The 22,721-nt window shown below is 40.2% G+C and overlaps 1 long non-coding RNA gene across 1 annotated transcript in view; it reads left to right on the top strand.

The window, feature by feature from the left end:
• The first annotated feature begins 3,090 nt into the window (after positions 1 to 3,090).
• Positions 3,091 to 22,721, top strand: part of LOC119717153 (uncharacterized) — a 107,100-nt gene continuing 87,469 nt past the window's right edge. The window contains exons 1-2 of the long non-coding RNA XR_011809763.1: positions 3,091 to 3,322; positions 12,891 to 12,997. This is a non-coding gene — a long non-coding RNA (uncharacterized lncRNA). The remainder of the gene's footprint in view (positions 3,323 to 12,890; positions 12,998 to 22,721) is intronic.

Raw genomic sequence — 22,721 nt, 5'->3', positions numbered from 1 at the left:
CTACCTGTCCTGTACATTATGTGTGAAGATGACTGATTGTTCCTTTATGTTATGTTATGTTATGTTATGTTATTTTATTTTTTGTTTTCAACACGTTTTTACATCCTCAAAGGCTGGAAGGATGAGGTGGGGATTTAACGATCTTCTATAAGCTAAGCTGCCTCAAATAATTTCTCAAATCTTTTCTGAAACTGGATGCTATCTCAGCTGAGGCCTTATCAGCACCAACTGAAACTGAAAGATTGTATTCTGAAAGACACATGAAATAATCCTGTTCATACAGCTTTGGCTGATATTTGCCTTTTCCACAGTGGCATTATGTTGACTTGCCTTCTGATTGATATCTATTGTATTCCCATCCTATAAGAGCTGTTCCCTAGCCAGTTAGTTGCTGTCCCAAATTCATTCAGTTGGTTATCATTATGAAAATTCAATGCTCTACATTAAGTTCCTATTCAATTTGACTCTTTTTCCAGATTGCTTCCCCAGTTTGTTTATTTTGAGTTGTTTGTCTTCCAGTGTACTTGCAGTTCTCCCAACTTTGTAATATGCAAATTTAATAAGCAGAGTTTTTATCCAATTGCCCAAATTATTAGTGAAAGCACTGAGTGAAGTTGGAAGTGGTGCTGTTATCCATGAAATATCCAGTACAATGCATCTTTCCTTTTAGACAGGAAACTGTGGATTGCTACCCTTTAGGACTAGAGTCTGGTGATGTTTGCAGCCATTCTGTAGCAGTTTGATCTAATCTTTGCTTCTTCAGCTCACTTACAAGAATGTCATGTTGGGTAGCATCAAAGGCCCTTGCTGAAATCAAGTTTTGACATCTATTGCTTCTTCCCTGTCCACAAGGCCAATTGGTCTGTTGTGGAAGGAAATTAGATTGGCTTGGTATGATTTGTTCTCTACTGTTCATCTGCTCTAGTAGAGGGCAGTGGATTTATAGATGGTACAGATTTATTGTACTAATTTTCTGGTAAATGAACTTGACAGGTTTTTAATTTCCAACCTTTTTTTTTTTTTTTTTTTTTCTTTTTTCCATTCATTGTTAAGGATGCAGTAGATTTTCTGTCTGTCAGAAGTTACCTATATTCTCTGATTTCTCCAGGATGACCACTAACACTTCTGAGGTTAATTTATGTTTTTAAAATTATTCTGGAACAAACGTTATACCCTACAGGTATGATGGTTAAGTTATCATAACTTATTCTTCTGCTTGGGGCTTGGTTAAAAAATTCAACTCACCTGTGAATTGTTTAGTTTAATTAATTTTAACTACTTTTCACATATTTTTCTTAGAAATACTTGAATAACTGTGCCATATATAATCTTTTTTTTTTCTTTTTCTTTTTTTTTTTTTTTCTATTGTTGTTGGTATAGTATTAACCATCTGCATTCTGCTGATATTTCTAGCGTGACCTCCTATATAATGGTATTAAACATATTGGACTTGTTGGCATTTTCTGATTAGTTTTCTTCTTTTCTAAATTCCTATTCTAAATTTCCTATTCCTGAAGCAGTGAAGTATTCCTGTTAATGTCCCTTTCTAGTTACATCGGACTTTGTATTGCTATTTCTGATTTTGTCCCTAGATGCTCCTGCTATTATTTTGTACTCATCTCTAGTAGCACGACCCAGATTGTTTTCTATACACTTTCCCCTTTTAATAATAAACAGCTTGCAACTTACCTAAATTACTTTTTTTGCTATGCATCTTCTCCTTTTCTGCTTTAGGACCACTTGTGCTTAGGTTTTCAGTGTAACTTATTTGGGTTACTGGCACCCTAATTTCTCTTTCCCTAAACTCAAAGTAAGAATTCAAAACAGCCACGTTTTTATGAATTTACAGAAATTACATGTAAGACAAGGTAACTTTTTCCTCAGCCTTCCTAGGGATCACTCAGTCTATCATTTCTTGGTTGCTGTCACCTTTAATTTCTCATCTGATTCCTCCTTCTATGTTAAAACAAATCTGCCAGTCCTTCCTCGTGTTCCTTTTCCATTCTCCTGTATCAGAAAGCATTTTTATTATTGCTATTCACAGGCCTATGTCCCGCTGTACTCCCCTCCCAAAAGCAGTCTGGGCAGTTGTATCTCTGCAATTACTGCTTTCAGTGCTCTGCATGACCTTGCCATTGAGGTGTGTGTGCATTTTCACAGGAAGCCTCATCCACAGAACTTCAGTAAATCCTCAGCATGATATCTTCGTCTTTCTTTTCTTCTTCAGTCATTGCTGTTACCACAGAGCAGGTTTAACTCTGGATCTGGTCCAGACATCACAGCATTCTCATATCAAGACAGCAATTTTCCTTCTTTTTAATGTACCTGTTCCTCCAGAAGAAACCCTGTCATTCACTTGTTGGTGATGTGGCAAACCATATGGCCCTTGGATCAGTACGTCTCCCTAGATGCCATGCACTCCACTTTGTGCTCCTGTGAAGCCACGGACAGCCCTTGAATTCACTGTTGATCCATATCAGGTTATGGGAGGAGCAGAAGATGGGAAGGGAAGAGATTCACGTTATTGAAGAGGGGATGGCATGTGTCATAAAGCCACTGAATAAGTAGTGAATGGATCATGTAGCCTAAGCTTTATCATTTCTTGCTCTCAGCCACTGAGGTATGAAATATTGTTTGGCACTCTTCTTCCTCTGTGGGATGCTACTTAGGCATCCTAGCAAACACCTCGTATACAATGTCTGAGGTAAAGTGAAGCAACTTAGCATGTCTTAGAATATTAGTAATGAAGCTAAAGGGAGGTGATCCCCACATTATATCAATATGGCTGTTCTCTCAAGCTGAGAATGGAGCTCTGCAGATTGAGGTAGGGAAAAATGTCAGAAATGTCAGATACCATTGACAAGGGCAAAAACAAGGAGCTGTATCATCTGGAAAAGAGGAAAACATATTGAGAAGGTAGGAATCAGCAACAGTTATTGGCTGTTTTAGCTGAAAGACCAGAAGAGTAGTCTGGGAAAATTAAAATTTCCTCTGAGAAAATAGGAAACATTATCTATTGTCTGTTTCAGGTGAAAAACAGAAATTAGCAGTATGACTGCTATAAGTGGTAGTGTCCTACACCCTCTTATGTCTCTGTGATATAAAAATAACTTCTTAAAAAATTCAAAATGGAGCCTCTCTCTGTGACATCTTCCCACGCTGCAGGATTTTTTCCTTTTCCTACAGGACTTCCTAAAAAAAAAAAAAAAAAAGGAACCTTTGCTGAGGATGCCTTGCAGACTCCAAGCTCTGTTACACAGATCATCTTCAAAATGAGTCTTTGTTGTTTTATTGGCCTCACTTCTGGGACTGGTTTGATGAGGTAACATTTTGAAATATATATATATATATATATATATATATATATAAAATCTACAAATATGCATATAAGTAGTCAATCATAAGTATATTTGCAACTTTACATTGTAGTAACTGTAACATTTATATGTGTATTTATAACATATAATTCATATATTTATATATATGTACATACACACTCACTATCTGATATACTATTGACTGGTGCTATGCTATCGACTATGTATACTTTCTTTCCTGGTAATTTGTAATAGCTTGATATATACTTGCTTTATTAATCATAGATATACCTTCTAGTGGTTACTTCTAGTAATCTGTTATAATGTAAAGAAACTTAGAAAGTTAAGTCTTCGTGTCCTTGCATGTTACAGAAACCTGTAAACCTACTATCACGATTCTTTTCTTTCTAAATTTTCTATCTGTCTTTGAATAATGCAGGCATTAGACAACTCTTCTATTAGTAGTAATATCTATCTTGGTCAAAATGTTGAGAAATCCCAGCCCTGTTCAAGTCAGTGGGATTTGTGTCATGGATGCACAGTGTCAGGATTTCACCTTGGTGCATCTGAATTGTTTAGAGATGCTGTGCTACCTCGCTTTCTGTTGTGCTGAGTGCAGCCTACTTACTGCTTATTCATTCTCCTTAAAATTCAAATCTTAAGCCAACTAAATCCACTGAAGTGGAGCTGAGTATTTGTGAAAGACAAGTGAAAGTCTCTTCTCAGTGCATAAGCATTTGTATTTTTCTTGCACTCGTTGTAAATGGCTCTGTGAAGTGAATTTAGCACTGATGAAGTGTGCATATTTGAAGGCTCTGATACTGGAGATCTCTAGTCCATCCATCCATATCACCTTCTGTTCACAGAGTGCAGATAGCCTGAGCTATGAGTACTGTACGAGACTGTTCAGTCTGTGGTTGAACAGCACAGCTCCATGGGAGGGTGTTTTTTTTTAGCTTCTTATTGAGGGCCATTAGGTATGTTGAGTGTAGATGAAGAATAGAATTAAAATATATATATATTTTTCTGATTAAAGTCCATTTGCTGCACTTCTTACCAAGTATATCTCTGGCAAGCTGCCAGAAAGCTGCTCACAGCTTAGATTGCACTTTAGGTTGCACTCAGGTAGTTGGGTGGAAAAAGCTCTTTTCATTCCCTTGAGAGACATTTGAGTGGGACTTGCTTTCATTAGCTTTGTGATATTGTTTCAGACCTCTCAAAGCCATAGGAAGCTCCACCCTGTACTTACTCAGCTTAGGCTTTCATTTTATCACCTGCTTGGTGCTCCACTGGTGAGGATGATGATAGTACTTTCTGCAGACTCTCTGCTCTTGTGGTTAGCCATTTGGCACCATGGCATGCAAACAAAAAGTGAAGGGTTCAGCTGGAGCATGCCCTGGAAATGTAGGGACAAAGGTTACCACTGCTTACCATCTATTGCAGATCAATTCCTAACTTACTGGGGAGCCTGATAACAGCTGAGGAACTGTGAGGTAACCAAAAATAACTGAGATGGAAAAACATCAGAGGTAACAACAATCAGAGGTTTTTAATTCATGCAGATCTGTACTGGTGGTAAACATAGTCTCTTTGGGAATAACAAAAATTTCTCCTAGTGTTGCATAATCTGATCAAATTATTTCCACACAGTCTGTTCTTGTGCTGATATTAACTGTTCCAGGTTTGGTTGAAACAAGACGTTAAGTTGAGCATTATTCAAAACTTTACTCCAAGGAACAGAGACATTTCTAAGGGATAGAATAACTTTTGATACTTTATATGAGGCCATGACTTTCCTACAGGCTTCTTGGCTTTCATTGGCATGTAGAAATCAAAGTATTTCTTAAAATAATGTGTTTTCCTAATGTTATTTTTAAAGTTTAGTTTCTACCTTGAACAGATAAGACCTTTTACCATAGTCAGTAAATGATTGCCAGTGACAAGCGTCCATACATCTTAATTTTCCCTGCTTTTGATAGGATGATTCGATCCTGACGTGAAGTGCAGGCTGTCTTATTTTATACAATATCGGAAAACTATTATAACCTGAAAGATGGGATTGTCTGGTATTGAATCTTCATGTCTCACTTGATGGAACTTCAAGGAATTATGTTGGTAATACTGTGTCTCAAAATATTGATGATTAGTTATTTCTTTTCATTATGAACCATTCAGTAAGTAATTGAAACGATCATCTGGGGATGATGAAAACAGGAAACTGGATTAAATAAACTTCCTGTTCACAAAGCATTTCTGAATGGAGATGGAGCCTTGCATGGAGCATTGGTAACTTCTGTTTGGAAGAATCCACTTCTGAAAGTTGTGACCTGGCTGGAAAATGAGTACTTCAGGAAGCTGGCTGACTGGAAGTGCTGGGTTAGAGCCAAGCCTATTACAGGCAACTTGGGCTAGATGGTTCATAGATGTCAATGCTACAGCGTTATGCTTATGCTTTGGCTTATGACTTCGTATTATCTTGACTTACTTCAGTGTGTATGTGTATTTGTGGTCACTGAATAATTAATTTTTGCACTTTGTGAGCATACTGGTTCTATGATACATCACATCATATGCACCTGTGGATCAAAAGCACACTTTTGATGCACTCTGGATGTCTTAGGTGTTTTCTAATGCATTGGAAGCTAAAAAAATATATCTTTTTTTCTATAGCACCTTTTTTGTTAGCTGAACTCATTGCCACCATCACCTCACTGTCCCTAATCAGCTACAGCTCCTGTTGCTTTCTACAACTGGCTCCCACTGCAGGTCTGTCCCAGTCACTGCATCTCCAAACCAGTGGCCTGAGAGCCAGACCTGTTGTGATGTTTTGCTGACGAGTAGAAAGTATGTTGCATAACAGTGTGGTGAGTTGGATGCTTTTTTATTCTAGATCTAAGCACTTATGGCCAAGCCTGGGCAAGCAGACACTAATAAGAGCCTAGGTAAAACTAAACAGCTCAGAAGCATGTAGCATTGTCTGGTAAGGAAGAACAAATATCCTGGCTTGACTGGAAGTTCAGGCATATGGAATTTATAGACTATCTTTAAGTGTGCTTTTATCTCAGGCTATTAATCCTTGACAGGGGAATATGGAATGAAGGAAAAATTCTGGGCTCTGAGGACAGTGGAGCAGAGATGGGGGGACAGTTTGTGCAAACAAATTTAGCTTTCCAGTAGCCACCGTGAGCTCCCTGTGTTTTCTTCTTGATATGCATGTAGAACAGAAAGGTTATAATTATTTTCCAGCTTGTGAGTTTAATGAAAGTTTGGGAAACCTGGCCTTGTTTTTCCCCACTCAGAGCTGGCTTTCAGATGGTTTTACTCTTCTGTTTGAAAAGCCTATCTACGTTGAAAAACTGTCTGTGTCAGAGTGGCATGAACCCATACTTTGTGGTTTATGTTTCAAGTCAAACCCAGGCATAGTTGCAGTGCTCAAAGTGTAGACCTGAAGGTAAATTAAATACAGTACTCCTTCACATCTCTCCTTTTCTTGACCTGCCATAGTTATTGCCACTGAAAAAGGTGACACAAGAATGACTGTGCCTGTGCACATTGCAGACAAATAGTCTGATCTCATTGCCATATCCATTTTGCAAATATACCCAGAGCTCCACAGTGACAAACTCTTATTTATTCAGTTCCTAATTCCCATTAGAAATATGTTCTGTACTAAAGTTTATCTGGAGTCTCCAAAGCCTCATTTTAGGTCCAAACAGACATTAATTAGAGATGTTATGCTCTCCTCTGCTCCTGGGCTTTTCATGCATCACAGCTGGAGTTTGTTTATATTGCAACTCAGTGCCAAGCAAGGCACACCCAAGCTCAGGCTCTGCACACAGTCAAAATCTTTAATAAACAAAATGAGGTTAAACCCATTCTTTACTTAAGGAGGAAAAAAATACCAACCTTTCAGTCTCTTGAAAGCCTACAGTTTTTGTTTTCTTTGTTTTCTTTTAATTATTTCATGCATTTTAGAGGCAGAATCCTGGTTTTTAGAAAGATGAGGATTGACAAGACTGCTCTTTTCTGTTGTTCTCCTGCTTACTGTTACTGTCCCTCTTTGCTTGCTCTTTTTCTTTTCAGTTTCTATACTGTTTTAAATTTATGCCTTTCCTAGTGGAAAGTCTGTTTTGTGGTACAGCACATTTTCTAAGCCTTTGCTTTGTTACTCTTTTCTTTGTTTTAGAGCTTTTGATGCAAAGACATCGGTATTTTCGTTTATGGATAATATCCTTTCCATGTTCCAGTTTCATTTGGTTTGATTTTAACATACTATACCGAATAACATTTTTCTCCCCTTTCTGTCTTTGCTTAACCAGCTCCCTTTGAACTTTCTCAGCATCTGAGGATGTTCAGGAATGATGATCTCAATGCACTTGTATTTATTTGCTGAGTTTATTTATGTACTACAGCTGTAGATATTTCAGTTTGGAAAGAAATGTGGGGTGCTAGTTACAGACTACCTGGGAGCTCAGCTGGTAAGCAAAGCAGATGCCAGTACGATGGTGTGTCTTGGTCTGCCATGACATTACTCCTGGTGATTACTGGCTGCCTACACCAGTCCACAGCTTTTGTGTGCTGAGGGAAGTTTCCCCTCAATGCCTGGGAAGGCCTGGGCAACCAGGTCGCTGAATCTTTTTGCTGAACGTGTTTGGTATGAGGAGGGAGTAAATGCCTGGTTTTGTAGCTTTGTACAAGCCCATATAAATCAGCTGCACAGAGACCGTGGCTCCTCCGAGCCTGGTCTTTGAGGCTGAGCTGTGCGTGCTGAGCACTCCCGACCCTTTGGGGTTGCTGTGAGGTGCAGGCCGGATGGGCGCTGTGAGGCGTGTGGTGCTGCACAGAGCATCTGGGCAGGAGGATGAGGGATTGGGGGTGCCTGGGGGCACAGCCTCTGCTTCACAGTCCCCACAGCTCTGCTCCTGCCTCTGTGAGGTCCCAGGAGGCAGTGGAGCCAAAGGAAGGCCCTGCCTGGGGGCAGTTTGGTCCTCTCTGAAAACTGAGGTTGCTCTGGTTGGAAACCGAGAGGAAGATACATCTGAGATTGGTCTTTAACAGGGAAGCTGAACAACAGGGGGGAAAAAGATTATGAGGGAGTATCCCCCAGCTTTTTGTCAGGTTATATACCCTGATGTTGACAAACCAGTAGTTTGGACTAAAATATGCTTTGTTGTCACTGTGGAGATGCAGGTTTGTTGGCTGTGCACCTGGCCCACAGCGAGCCTGTGCAGTCACCGCCTTGTTGTACCCCAGCTGGCTCTGCCAAAACCAGCACAGGTCATGTTCAAGTGTAGTTACCACACCTCTAATTAAACAGTGGTTTTATGCCTAATGTGGAAGGTGTTTTACCTCACTGCTTCTTCATCTTCAGTGTTCCAGCTTCTCAGAGGCAATGCACACACTTAGCTGCATGGAGGGCACAGGCATGTGATACCAGCTTTGCAGAGGGGCAGGATCTGCTGTGTTTGGGGTAGACTGACATCCATCTAACCTGAGAGATGTCTTATTGTTATAGCTCTTCTCCTAATGAGTAAATAATAGACAAACATAGTATTCCTTGCTGCAGTATATAAAGGGGGGAGGAGATTCAGAGAGTTAAATATTAGTTACAATGGTCTGAAACCTGCAAATTCCAAGAACCATTTAAGCCTTCTCAGCAAAGGTAGTATCTTGTGCTGGTTCAAAGGATGAAACGAATTTGCTTATTTCTAAACCAAGATGGGTTTAGTCTTCTGTTGCCAGTGAAGTAAATCCATCATTCTTGTATAATCACGTCTTCAGGTGAGGATTATTGTAAGAGATCCTGCAAGTAATGGTGATGGGAATGTGCATATGTTAATGAATAGATAAATACACCTTATTGATTCCACTATTGTCTCCTCTTGGATTTTTGCTCACACTGATGGCCATGGAAAAGGGAAATGAGACAGACAATACTGTGCCCAGGCAGTGTCTACCCCTTGTAGGGCCATCCTGTAGCCCCTGGGGTGGCCCAGTTGCAGTGCTCATAACGTACACTGTGTGGAGTTAGCTCTCAGCACTGCGAAGAGTAGCTTGAATCTGCATTAGCCAGGTTTCACAACTTATGCTTACCAGTTTCTGAATTTGACATTGGGAGATGGTTAGCACAGTAACGGTGAACTTAGTCTGTCATAAAGCTGATGTTTTCTGGAGCCAGGTAGACAACATGTGTGAACTCATGCCTACTCAGCATAATGATAGGTTACAGTGTCTGCAATGTTAATTGAAATTACAGCAAAGCCAGGTGTATAATATACAATTTCATTATCTACAGCCAATTAAGCTTCATTGTGAAGTGGCAATGAACATACCATTGCAAATGTTTGCAAAACTGTAAACTGCGTGACCATGAGATTAATTTGTTTGTATTGGTACATCGCTGTTTTTATCAGGCTGGCATGAACAGATAAGTTTTGTCTGAAAAAAGAAGACAACGCTTACCTAAACTGGGCTTTGGTTGTCGAGTACTGTGTGCAGTTCTGGGCACCACAGTATAAAAAGGACATGAAACTGTTGGAGAGTGTCCAGAGGAGGGCTACGAAGATGGTGAAAGGCCTGGAGGGGAAGACGTACGAGGAACGGCTGAGGGCACTGGGCCTGTTCAGCCTGGAGAAGAGGAGGCTAAGGGGAGACCTCATCGCAGTCTACAACTTCCTCGTAAGGGGGTGTCGAGAGGCAGGAGACCTTTTCTCCATTAACACCAGCGACAGGACCCGCGGGAATGGAGTTAAGCTGAGGCAGGGGAAGTTTAGGCTGGACATCAGGAAGGGGTTCTTCACAGAGAGAGTGGTTGCACACTGGAACAGGCTCCCCAGGGAAGTGGTCACTGCACCGAGCCTGACTGAATTTAAGAAGAGATTGGACTGTGCACTTAGTCACATGGTCTGAACTTGGGTAGACCTGTGCGGTGTCAAGAGTTGGACTTGATGATCCTTAAGGGTCCCTTCCAACTCAGGATATTCTATGATTCTATGATTCTATGATTTGTGCCTCTTCGATGAGACCCATCACTTCTTTTCAGATGGTGGAAAAATAAGTTCAACAAATTCTCACAGAGTGCACACTACCTAATTTTTACTTTGATAAGATTGTTGATATTCATAATAATCCCTATCCCTAGATCATACTAGAAATACAGGAAATCAAAAAGGAGATAGTAACCCACAATCTGTAAATGAGATTTATTTAATATAACTCTTGAAATTAAAAAAACATACTGCTTACGGTGGGATGCAGACTTTCTGGAGCTTCTGACTGTTCTCACTTTTACCTATATATATATTTATATACATATAATATAATATATAATAATATAGAATATATATAATATAATATATATTTATATTATTTCTATATATAGAAAATACCTGCTTTCTGGTCCAGGTGCTAATTCAGTCTCCTGAAATAATGGTACAGAACAGATAAGTCTAAATGACGGCATATGACTAAAAATGTGGTGATTGCTGGGGTCTCATGCAGGAAAGGGAGGCTTAATTTCAGTGTTTCAAGGTTAGCATCATCATGCTTCTATCTACATCCCACTAGCAGCTCATAAGAATTGAAATCTTATAAAATGGAGAACAACAGTTGTGACTCATGGCCACTGTATCTTGGCATTTACCCTGATGAGGAGGTTTTTGTCACTAATTTGAGAACAGGCTGAATTTCCTAACTTGCAGTCTCTGCACCTCTTCCTTCTCAAAATAGGTTTCTACACGAATTGTTCCTGTACAAAATCAGTCAATGTTTGGGTGACTCAAACAATGAAAATAGCAGTGGGATCCTGAGCCAGCTGAAGAGTAAATGCAATAAAGACTGAACTCTGAGTGTTCTGCCTCACATGGTGTTGTTAGAAAAGATCTCCCCTGATAAAATTCCAGGAGACACCAAAACTATTAAGTCTGAAATATACATGAGAGGCAGCTTGCTACCTGCTCATCTAGGGTAGATTACCCTAGACCACAGCGCTTGTCATTTCTCTAGAACATTGACACGTTGCAGCGAGGAAATGAGAAGGAGCTCATCTTTCCCAAGATATACTGGGAACAAAAGAGCAAGTTCTCAAGTGGGTGCCTTGTAGATGGTAGCTCAGCCTTATGTGCTTAGTCATATGAGAGGTGAAAAAAAGCTTTGACATTTTGATACAGGCCATGTTTTTTCATTACAGCAAAACCGAATGTGTTAAGGGTAGCAGAACTGGTGCTAAGGCAGTTGCTCACGCTGAGTGGTTATTACTGCTGGCTAATGCTTATTTGAGCCTTTGCTCAAATCCTGCAGTTCGTTATTATTTTCCCCCTTCTCCCTGTAAAGTAAAAGCACTTGATCTGACCTTAAGTTTCTGTTCATTACAGCCTTCAGAGCTGCTGTCCCTTTACTTACAAATCAAACTCCATCACAAATATCTGCAGTTTTAATGCTATGGCCGTAGCACTCCTGATGTTGTTATAGCAACAGTGCATACTGTATATTTCAGAATATCCCACATTATATCCATGAAATACAATATTTTGTGTCCTAGCAGGTGTACAGTATTTGTGTTGTTTTAAAGGTTGTAGGGAAGCTTCTACCTTCTTTCTCAGATAAGAGTCCTGTTTCACTGCACTTGCTGTATACTTCCTGGGTTTCTAATCATTCGTGACATTTGTCCCAGCAATGCTCCAGACACTGATACATCCCTTTTGTAGTGGAGCAAGCAGAACTGCACGTACTGCACCAGCAGAGAGTGAGCATTGATTTATACAGCGGCAGCAAAGAGTGGCCACTCTCTCTTGGGATAAATGTCAGTAGCAAAAGTATTAATGTTCATAATTAAAACTCAGCGAGACCAAAAGAGAGGTAAGCTTGTCTGGAAGGAATATGGGATGCATAGCCAAATGTTCACATTTTACTGTAAGCTACTGAGATGGAGCAGAAGTGATGGAAGGACCTCCTGTGCTCTGAGGAAGGAAAACTAGGAGGTCGTCCTCATCCTCCTTAACTCCCATCCTACAGTGACGTGGGTTTTTCTTTCTCTCAGGGCCTCTGCTTTTTCTGCACTTCTGAAGCCTCCTCACTGTCACTTCTAGCTCTGCTAAGCACAACACAGCCCTCTGCTGTGTGTGAATGGGAAGTCTTATAACTCGGCCTCCATCGATTTGTACTAGCTGATTTTTCAGGCACAGCTCATATTGATGTGGCCCACCTACTCTCCTTTTTTACTTCAGACTGGAATAGTGTTTGCCTGTCAGTTTAATGCTACCAAATGTTTTGCTTGGCTTGCTTAAGGTGAAAGTCAAAACTCGTTAGTTTCTCTCCAAAATTTCACAGATGAGAGCTCTTCACCCCCATCAAGCTTCTCTGCAAAGGAGAGCCTCAGCCCACACCGGTGTGAGCACACAGGTGTCTGCACATTTGTTTTTGCCTCAGGTGTGTAAGACAGTGCATGTGCTTGGTCAAGATGCTCTGGCTGTGACTTCTTTTCAGCATGGACTTTGTCTTATATGTACAGAATATCTCTTACATAGGTGACTTTTTATTTATTTTTTATTTTATTTATTTATTTATTTTTTCCAGGCTGTGTCAAATAATCTCAGGACAAGGAATTGGAGCTGCAAATTCTGTGAATTTCTGTGTACAAAAGTTGCCTCAAATGTAGCATTTTCTGGGAGAAGATATCCGGTGTAAGTATGACCTTCTCTGCAGTTTTACCATTAGCAATACATTGTGTTAATAGTTATCTGAATTTACAAAGGCTTAATTTATGTCTGCTTCACTTGTGGAGCCAAAGTAATTCTCAAAGCCACTGCATGTTTGTCATGAAAGGCTTCTCCTGACCATGTGTTTCTGGCCATTCTCTGTAATGGACCTTTTTTCCCGTTCCTCATATGGCTGTATGGTGTTTCACCATACTTTTTCTGTGTGGTGAAAAAACAGAACAGAGCATATGGAAAATTTAATAGGACAGAAAGACTCTCGTGTCCTTTGAAAAGTGCAGTAGCTGAACACCTCCTGCCTGTGTTCTGCTTTTACGTGCTTATAATACAGAGGTTAGAAACCTGCAGGAAAGCAGGGGGTCGACTAGATGACCTGCAAAGGGTCCCCGTCAACCTCAGCATCTCTTTGATTAAGGGACATGATGCTAAAATCAATTAAAGCAATAGGAGAAAAAAAAATCTCTCTCACTCACACACGGTGGGGGAATGGTGAAAACAAAGGAGTGAAAGTTCCTTAGGTTTTTGTTATTGCTTATGCTGATGTTATCAAACAAACCAATGCATACTCCTTGCAGAACGGACATCGGATAGGAGAGCCTGTTGTTAGAGAGAAATGAAGGGCTGGTTTCCAGCAAAGCAGATATATAATGGCACTTTTTTCTTTCCTGAACAACTCACGCAACTGTGCTTTCTTCCTAGTGCATGTTTGAGGCATACTGAACTCTTCTGTAATTCGCTTCAACTGTAACATCTTTGAAAGGTCACATCAACAGCAGGCAGTTGTATGGAACTGGCAGCTTTTGCGTAGGATCAGCAGGGGTATTTCAGGCTGGGATGAAGGCTGCTTAGAAGTTTATGTGGAGCTTTCTTATGTCACTCCAGGGCTAGTATTTTTACTTTCACAAGCATTACAATTCATAAGTTGAATATGTAAAAAAGACTGACATGAAACAAAACAAACAAAAAAACCTTTCCCAAAATAGGAGAAATCAAAACCTCAAGTTATTTACTACCTGGGTAGTGAGTCTGAGTATCTATTTATTTGTCCTTTCCACACCATGTGCTTTGTTACATAAAAGGCTTTAATAGCATGCAGTGTCTTCTCTCTGAATTATGCATGACAGTGTGGTCTGAGTGGCAACCTACAGACTGCATGTGGTCCACACATGCTCCTGTCTATTCAATTGCTCAAACACTGCCCAGAAACGCAGACTCCTCTTCTGGCACACATCCATGCTAGAGCTTGATCTGACATCTCTCCCAGTATGGATGGACAGGAGGTAGGTGCTTCCAGGTCATCTGCAAACCTGCTGTTGCTGCTTTTCCTGATGGCAGGGTGAACAGCACAGCATATCAGCAGGCACCATGCAAGCTGTGTCCGAGGGAGGGAGATGATGAAGTGTTTAGGCAGTGCTTGTGGCTGTAGGTGTGTGCGAGGCATGAAGGTGTCACTGTACATGTGTGAAGGGGGAGGGATGGTTACAAGACCTTAGCAGCAGGAGCCTGGAGCCTCTGCAGTGAGATGAATCCCAGCAAAGGTCAGCTCCTGAGTACTACAGCAGCATAGCAGAGCTCTGGCTGGAAAGCCATAATGAAAGGGCCACAAAGATAGTGAAAGGTAAGCCATCAAAGTCAAGCCTTCCTGTGATCAACTGATCAGCTCTCAAATATAACTGGTGTAACCTCTGACTTTACATCGTGGGCTGATGCTGGACTCAAGTCCTTACATACACTCAAGTCCGTTTGCAGCCTGACCTCTACTTGTGCCTCATTTTGTTTGCAAGGGTTAGAAGGGCTCCATAACATCTTCAGGCCTGCTTACTGATTTCAGTGATATAAATGGGTGGTGGTGTACAGTTGTAATCTAGAAGCCATCAGGATGAATCATAAACGGACCTTGCCGTCCCTTGAGATCATTATTTAATCCAGTCAAAAATGGACCGGAATTGGAATGCTGGTTCTCAGTCCCTCCAAATTTGGGGAAAATTTGAATTTGGACCTGGATCCTGGTGGTGCAGTCTCATTTCCAATCCTGTAACTAAGTAGACTGGGAATCCAACTTCTGTATCTCTCAAAACATTAATTGTCTTCTGTGTACCTGGGACACCGCAGTCAGACTGTCACCAGGTCCATTTGTTTCACAGTCATCTGAGGTGGCCAGTAACAGATGTGTTGGGAGAGATGCAAGAAACTGCGCTGAAACGACTGGCTGAGGTTCTTTTTGATCTTTATTTTAAAACTTTGGATGTGGAGACCACATGGCCTCCCTGCAGGATTTTTACCACAGAGTCCTTACTTCTCAGCCTGTTCTTCATTGGATTCAGTAGGACCTCGCAGGGACTGTAGCTCTGCTCAGTAAGCAATCCATCCCCATGACGTGCTTTCTTGTTCTATGCCTAGATATAATTTCTGCAGCCTGCTGTTAAACATCCAGCATCAGTTTGCTTCAGCAATGATACAGAAAATATGTCTGAAAGGAAGCTAGAGAGAATGAATCTCAGGCGTCACTGCTTTTATAGCACATCTCTGCTATGCTTCTGACTTTCAGCATGTTTATTGGTTTATGTGGAGTGAATCACTGTACATAACCCCTGGGGCTGTTGTCCAAATAATTGGACAGTCTTCTTCTGCATAACAAGAAAACTAAAGGGAGCAATGATTTATCAGTTGTCCTGCTACAAATTCATTTTAGTATAATGATGATAGGAAATGCCCTGATTCTCTAAAATTAAATGAAACTGAGAGCAGTTTTAGAATGAATTAGATTGCAGCCAACAGATAGATTTAATTGCTACTGTTTCCCTAAAAATAAAAGTGCAATTCAGCCTCATGCACATTGTAACAGGACAACTCACATAAAAAGAATAGGCTAACAGCTGAACAATCTCTGAAAAGATGAAACAAGTAAGATAAACACAAACCACTGATATTACCTCGCTGAGTAACCTTATCCTAAAATCTGAATTACTTATGTTGTTGCTATATTATTTTATTTAGCTAAGACACACTTTTAAAGCTTTGGTTATAGAGTATCTTGTCAGAAATTCTGCTTAGTTAATAAATACACACAAAGAAATAGGTTTCAACAAAAAAAAAACAAACAGATTAAGCCAAATTTCATGGGAAATGCTATTAACTCCTGTCAACAACTGCTGGCTGTTCATGCAAGATAATAGATACCCTCCCTGGATTGTTTTTAACTTGCTTTGGATGTACATTTTGTAAAATAAAACAGAATTTCAGCTTGTGGCTGTAGGACATTATCTTTGTCTTCTTCAGCTTCTGTTTGCATCAGTTATAGTAATTTCTGTTACCTTTATTAGGAAAAGGATCAGACCCCTGGTTAAAACTAGACACGTGTTCCTGAATACCCGCTCACAGCTTGAAGGGAATCTAGCAGTGGTTTTGACAAGAAAAACCATTATTCATCATGCCTCATTTAGCAGGCATCAAATTTTACATTTTCCCTCTGCCAGCTATTCACTCTCCCGCCCCTTCTCATCAGTCAAATACAATTAATATCACCTTAGCTGACTGTTCACTTTGATTATCCAGTCTAGTAGTATTACTAGTTTCTTTTCTTGACATGAGAAAACCATGAGCAATGATTTATAACCAAGTTAAAACAATATTGCTGGCATGTCCATATACTTGAGCTTCTATTCTCTTTCTTACTCCACATATCTTCCAGACTAATTAAATGCTCTCCTCTTGTTTCCTTATCCTTTGACTCCCTATCAGCCTTAGTATTCCTCACCATCTTTCACTGTGAATTCCTTTCTGCCATCAACTGTTGTGTACAACCCCTTATTGACCACTGCTCAGAGAAGATTTTTTTTTTTTTTTTTTTCAGTTTCTTTGTCCTTGCTTCTGGTGTACCTTCCTTGTAAGTTTGTGAAGTGGTCTGTGACCTCCAAGATAACATTTTCTGTGACATTTAGTCAACACCTTGTACTATGTTAGCTCAACAGAGTCTTTCAGCTGATGTCCCCCCACCTCTCAGAAACAGTAACAAAAGAGAGTAGTCAGTCTGGAGGAGTCGGTTGCTGAGATTAAATTAACCAATTTCCTAGGCCACCTGCTGGTAGTCATTATGCTGCTTTTTCAGATACACATTGTACTTGCATGTAGTCAGAACACTGCAAATATTTCTTAAATATTTGCATAGTCATTGGGCATCAATCAGCTCTGGGAGATCATTGCTGGGATCAAAGAAATCAGAGGTGGGAAAGCCCTGAGGGAGTCTGGGTGGGTTTATGTCCCTCAGCCCACAGCATGAGGCGGGTTAGGGCGGTGTGCTGCCTTGGTGCTCTGTCCTGTTGTGTTTTCAATGACCTGTGACACCCTCTTTTCTGTGAGTTACTTGGGTTTTAGAAGCAGTGATTCTTGCTTTAAAATATCAACAGTCAGAATAAGGACCCAAACCTTTGACTGAACATTTAGGAACAGTCTTACACCATGTCTGTTTGAATTAGGATGTTAGCACAAAAGCCTTGCCTGAATGAATGAGTCATGCTGCCCTCCTGGAAAAAGCATTGTGCAATTGTCATGGAGGATTGTCAGCACTGGAGCCATTCCTTTGGCTGATGCCTTCTATATCTGGAGTTGTCTTCTGGCAGCTGGCTTGCTGTAGGCTTGCTGGGTTTTATTTTGTACCATAGCACTGATGCACTGATGGGAGTGCAGCAGGTATGAGCCTCCATAGGTGGTGGAGGACTTGTGTGAATGTGTCTTCCAGAGTTTTGATTGCAGAAGTCACTGTGCTCCACAGTGTTGCTTTTATTATTATTATTATTATTATTATTATTATTGTTTTTAATTCAGTTAATTTGCTCTTGTAACCATATATGGGTGAAAAAGGCAAATTTCAGTTGTTGCAAGAAAATGCTATGTTTTATAGCTGAATACACTGGTGCACTCATAAGTCACAGGAGGTGCAACATCTTGCCCTGAGAAAAAGGCACTATATTCTAGAAATTTAGAAAGCAAGCTATGCTCCTGTGTCTGGTTTGAATGTAGTTTAAACTCTTTCTACAATGCATGGTGAGAAATATAAACTATTTCATCATTATCTAATCAAAGTTTCTCAAACTTTCTTAGACTAATTTAAACTATTTTAGAAGACAAATTATTTTGTGGATGTCCTTTATTTATATTTCCATAGTTCTTGTATCTTTTCACTTGCTACCAAAAGTCTTTTGACAGTAGTCTATTACTTACGTGGGAAAGTAATGTTTAAAAAGCTTTAGTGATCATGTAGATGGCTTTAAGTGTAACAGTTCATATTAATGAATACTTAGAATACAAACATTAATTGGAAGAGGAACTTGTTCCTCTTTCTCAAGTACAGTCTTTAAGGACATAGCTGCAGTTTCTTTCTCTTTTTGGCTCGAGGAATATTTAAGTATTCCTTGAGAAACTGACCAGCTTCAGTAAGGTGGTTTTGGTAGCATCCCAACCCTAAATACTGCATACCTATGGTGTGAGATGTGTGAGTCTGAACTCTTGAGAGAAGTGTGGAGGGCTTGGTTTGCTGCTGCTTTCTGGAGGAAGCCGAAGGTTGTGAATCTAGATCAGAGAGGGGCACTCCTCTCCATACAGCAAATTGTCATCGTCATAGATCTCTGGTTTCATCGTCAAGTCTTTGGTTTGCGTTTGCTGTTGCTGTTTCCATCTTGCGAAGACCACCTTGAAACACCTACTTGCAGGTCTGCGTATGCTCTGAGGAAGGCAGAAACCGTGGGGCTGTGGAACAGCACTGCTCATAGCAGCGTTGTTTAGACCTGATTTGACATTAAGTGACAGTACTGATTGAGCCAACATAAAACACGGGGTAAATCTGTGACTGCCTGGAAAGTACAGGTGCTTTGGGGTAACATGCTTCTGTTGAGTTTAGAAATGGGCACCTAAAGTAGCTGCAGATGTACAGGGAGGTGAGGAGATCCATAGGGTCCCATTAATGCTTCCCAACACGTACATGCCTTGTAATGTAGCACGGGTCTATTATCCACACAGTGATTGCTTTTGCCCAGGCAAACATCACCCAGTGTGTTATTAGGGAAGCTGGGCACTTGATTTTTGGGCTCTGAATTCTGCAAGCTGCAAAGGACCTGGGGTGCTGAAAAATTGAGTACTGTGTTGCCCAAAGTCTTTGGTGAGTCTATCTTAGAGATCCCTATCGTTTGATTATTTTAATTTCATGTGTTCCTGGAGGCCAGAGGGAGGATCAGGGTCTCACTGTGTTAGATGCTACACAGACATGTAGAAAGAAACTTGCCCTGCAGGTCTTTCAATCTGCATGCAAGAAGATTAAAGATTAGAGAAAAGGAAATACCATGCAAATATAATAATCATATGATAAGTAGCAAATGTTGCATTAGTTCCACATTAGACTTTTCCCCTTGTTTTCTTGTCATATTCCTTTACTTTGACCACCAAAGATAAGAGGTAAAGAAAGAGCCAATGTTTTCCACTCCTGTTAATGTATCTCACCTATGGCAAAAGAGCAGCTGACATCTTGTTGGTCTCTAGTTATTGCAGTTCATTTATTTTTCCTTAAAATCTATTATTGTTAGAAGTATTAACATCAGTAATCTTATTTCTTACTTTTATGGTGCCTGAGGACTGACAGAACCATACCGGAAAGATGCTCTATAAACAGAGGAATAAGCACATTTCTCAGTTCAGCAGCCCTTTTTTCAGCTACACTGAAGAAAATTGATATACTTAAAAAAAAAAAAACAAAACAAAAAACTTCTATAATTATAATAAGTATTATCTTCTTAAGCCCCAACCCTCTTAAAGGACAGCAGATTTCTTTGGTCTGGAGAAGCCTACGTTTTCCAGCTTATAGCTATATGTAACAATTTACATACACAGTCTAGTCTATGTCCTTTCCTGAAGATCTTGCTTCACTTAATTGAAGTCCATCAGTCAGCTGGCAATACTTGAGCCATGTATGAAACAGCATAAGTTTTCTTCATATATTCTTATTCCTAATGCTGCCTGTAGCTCCAATAGATTTCGTTATTTGGTATGCCTGTGAATTTAGTTAAGCACATCACACAAGACTTACCCAAAGCCTCCTGTCGTATCAGCATCTGGCACTTGCCATAATGCAAAGTAGGAAGAAAGAAAGAAAGAAATACTCCTACTGAAATCAAAGAGAAATCTCACCTCACTCTGGTGAGGACAGGATTTCATGCTATACGTATTGTCAAGTGTGCACCACTGGCTTCTCTTGGATGGTTTCATCTGTAGAAATTTTCTCTTATGTCCTGTGTGAAGAGGATCTAAAATGTAGTTTTTGTTTATTACTGCTCAGTGACATTTTGGTCTGCTAAAGAGCAAAGCTAACAACAGGATCCTAAACCCTGATGGTGGTCAGAGACATGTCTGAAAAATGGAAGGAAAGATTTTTTTTCCTCAAAAGCTGAGTGTCTAAAACATGACAAGACCTTTTCCTAAGGGATGTTTCACACAGCCTCATCAGCATCAGAACCACAATTGTTGCCCTTCACTTTTTCGAAGAGATGTAAATAGTCTCACATTGACTTCAATTTCTTGTTGCAGCCCCATTCTGGAATTCCACAGCTGAAATTTCCCTTGACAAATATTGCTATCATTAAGTTGCAGGTTTAAAATGACCTAAAGACTCAGTCTTCAGCAGGGTCTGGTGTTAGGAAGCACAGGTCTGTTAGGACAGTTTCAGGAATTTCAAACATTTCCCCATTTCTCCTCTCAGCTTTTCACAGCAGGCACTAGATGGTGCTATGTTACTGAGTTTTTCTTTAGAAAACACTATTCAATTTTACCCTGCTTTTTCACACATGGAAAAGAATAGGGTTTCTCTGCCCACGTTTGAAATGTGCATATAATAAAAAGACCCTAACACTAAACTTGAGCTTTTATCAGTGCAGGGCCAGCTCCAAATCTGAACTGCGTTGCAGCCCAGTCTGCTTCTTTTCTTTTCTATTAAAAACGGAGCTGCTGTTGCTGTATTTCCTTGGTCCTTGTGGAGTATGTGACTCTCATCGGAGACCCAAGGTTGGTAATAATCACAATATCCCATATATTTATTTAATCTCTTCCTGTAATTCTTCAACTCTCTCTCTCCTCTCTCCGCTTCTGTTAACTTACTTCTTCAAATGTTTTTTAAGAACATGAAGAAAAAACCAAACAGCTCTGTTTAATACAATTTGCTGTATTTTTTTCAACAATAACAACATAAATTAAAATGTGGAGTGAATAGGTTCAAAAGAAAACAAATCCATATTGTGTACTGCACAAGAGAGTACAGGAAGGCTTCTCAGCACAATGCATTGAGTACTGCACAAGGACAGTGCAGGCAGGCTTTTCAGGCATCTCCCATTTTGCTGCTTAAGTAATTGAGCTTTGTCTTGAAATGTGTCTGCATTTCTCCTCCTGAACTTGCCTGGAGCCAGTTCTGCTGATCGTATCAGTGAGAATAGAGGGCTGTAATTGACCCAGTCACTACCCAGCCTCCCCCCCATACAGTTTTTGCTAGTTTGAAATGCCAGGTTTGTTGTTGCACTGAGATGTCGTTGTAGGAGAGGCGCTGGTTCACGAGCTGTCCTTGTGTGGGTGGGATGGGGGCACAGGGCAGCCTGGGGAGTCCATCCTCCCCCACGAGACATCTGGGAATCACACAGGTGGGAACTCATGGAGGGCGTGCAGAGGCAGGTGTGGAGCAGGGCTTACCAGCTGGGTGGAAAGGGTCAGCAGAATCTGTTAAGCCTGTTTCTCAATAGGCTTTCTGCAGCATCGTCCTTTACCTCTTCCAAACCCTCAGAACAGAAACAGGGAAGTCAATTCTCTGATCCCATTCTATCTGAGGATGAGATTGAGCTTTGAAGAAGGGTCTTTTCACCAAAAAACACTCAATGTATCTAAGAATCTAATGTTATGCCTCTAGGGTTTCTTACAAGTTTTGCTTTTGTGTATGCAACCCAAAGTTGGCTATAGCTCCTACCAACAAGCATGCAAGGTGAGATATTGGTCTCAGATGCAGAGTTTGGAGCTTCTGAATATGTCTCTACTCTGAATCCAGAAAAAATGTGAAAGCTCAGTTTGAGAAGTGAAGGGTTTGGGGGGCCAGATTTAATTCCTTCAATTTTTATTCCTTGGTCTTATTTCTATTAGGATGGATCTTTGCACAACATAACTTTAGCAGCAGATGCTTACGCTACACCAAAGATCTAAAACATCAATCAAATGAGAATATTTTCTCATTACTACTGACTGAGGTTATACACGGTTTGTTAAAATAGATGGAAAAAAGCCACTGAAATTGTCTGATCACAGAAGTTTGGTAAAATATGTTGCAATATGACCATTATATTAAGGAGGAAAAAGACAGGAAATTTTCTATGACAGAGGCTGTGTGTGAGCTTGAGGTGCCCTCAGAATTACCTGGGCAAAATTCAGCTGAACTGTATATTTCAAAACCTGAGACAGGAAAAAGAGCAGCACATATTAGTCTCTCATCTGTAGGAAAATAGTTAAAATGACAACAAAGACAAGAAAACCTACATTTCAATTTCAATACATCTGTTTGAATTATGGCTATTTGGTACTTTTGAGAATAAATTGCATTTGAAATGGAATCTTTCTAATGACTTATCTTTCAGGCAGGTATTGTGCACACCTTTTTAATGCATTTTACATGTTT

Source organism: Anas platyrhynchos, chromosome 5 (genome assembly GCF_047663525.1).
Source record: "Anas platyrhynchos isolate ZD024472 breed Pekin duck chromosome 5, IASCAAS_PekinDuck_T2T, whole genome shotgun sequence".
Lineage (NCBI taxonomy): Eukaryota > Metazoa > Chordata > Aves > Anseriformes > Anatidae > Anas > Anas platyrhynchos.
The sequence above is the reverse complement of the archived record's forward strand: the minus strand, read 5'-3'. Positions and strand labels throughout refer to the sequence as shown.